This window comes from Vicugna pacos, chromosome 30 (genome assembly GCF_048564905.1).
Source record: "Vicugna pacos chromosome 30, VicPac4, whole genome shotgun sequence".
Taxonomy (NCBI): domain Eukaryota; kingdom Metazoa; phylum Chordata; class Mammalia; order Artiodactyla; family Camelidae; genus Vicugna; species Vicugna pacos.
The window spans coordinates 12,253,282-12,254,726 of record NC_133016.1 but is presented as its reverse complement, the minus strand read 5'-3'; positions in this window follow the sequence as shown (position 1 = coordinate 12,254,726).

The following is a 1,445-nucleotide window of genomic DNA, read 5'->3' as shown; positions in this document are numbered from 1 at the left end:
CGTATATGCATGACTTGGACATTGTGCTGTACACCAGAAGTTGACACATTGTAACTGACTATACTTCAATTAAAAAAAAAGAAAGAAAAAAGAAATCTTACCTCTATCATGAACAGGTTACTTCTATTTTCTCAATTTGAGTTAAGTCCTTTGTTCAATGTGGATAATAAAACCCACTGGATAAGATAACACATGAAAAAAGCAAACATTAAAACAAGTGGCTTGCAAGTTTCAGAGAGGAAGTGCTAAGGAGGGAATATTTTTCCTCTACCCTCTTAGATTCGGTACCTGGGACCTGTAAATTAAACTGACAAAAACTAGATTACCAAAAGGAAAGACAGATTTCTATTCACAGAAAAATGTGACTCCAGAAAGAATCTGGGGCTTGTATACCATTTTAATAGGTGGTGGAGAGGGGCACTTCCAGGAAAACAAATGACTTCTTAAAAACAGGGTGGAGGGAGAGGGAGAAAGGGCACTTAAGAAAAGCAAATGACTTTTTGGAAAGATAAATGGGCCCTTAGGAGAACAGATGGGAGATATGATAGTTTTGTGGCAATGCCTGTTTGGGTGTGGTGCCAACTTCTCTTCAAGGAGAGATTAGAGTTGCTCCAGGGGAGAGAATTTATGACAATTGAGCACTTTTAGGTAGATAAGGGGTTTCAGAAATTTGAATGCTTTCAGTTCAAAACAACTTTTATGTCATAGTGACTTACTCCGACCCCTTCATGAGGAAAAGGTGGTATTAATAATAGCCATTTATTGAAGCAAGCTAAATGTCTTCCATACCTTGGAAAAGCCCCAAGATGCATCAATTCATATAATTTTACATTAATTCATATATTTAATCTTTATGGTTTATAAGATAATATTTTAAATGATAACTATTTTAAAACCACCAGATATTAAGCATGCCATCATAATACTTTATACATTTCTGAGCACTTGAGATTATAAAATATTTGGACAACATACAACAAATGTAGTAGTTCTGACCTTGTGGAGGAAATGGGGAAAAAATGTATTTTCTACATCAAGTCTATGTAACTCCATCAGGATAATTTGTACCTATTTAGCCCCTTTTTTTGCTGTCATAGGCAAGCATGTTATTTGTAAAAATTTTTTTTCTTTATCAGCAAAGTAAAATATCTCCCATAATTAATATAATAATAGTGGTTTCAGCAAAGAATCCATCATGCCAAAGTGAGAACCAATATTTTTCTGGCCTTTGGTTATAACTTGTTGGGCTTGGCCATTGTTGAAATGGCCACTGTGTGTTCTTAATTAAGCCCCTATTTTCTTGATTTGCACCATGAAACACTCAGGTTTTGGAATAGCTGAGGAACAAACCCCAGATCCTCAGTGCTAACTTCGCAGGGAAAGTTTGGTCCATGTTGGCTGCTGAAATCTTTTACTTAAATCAGCAAAGTGCCTGCTCCTTTCCT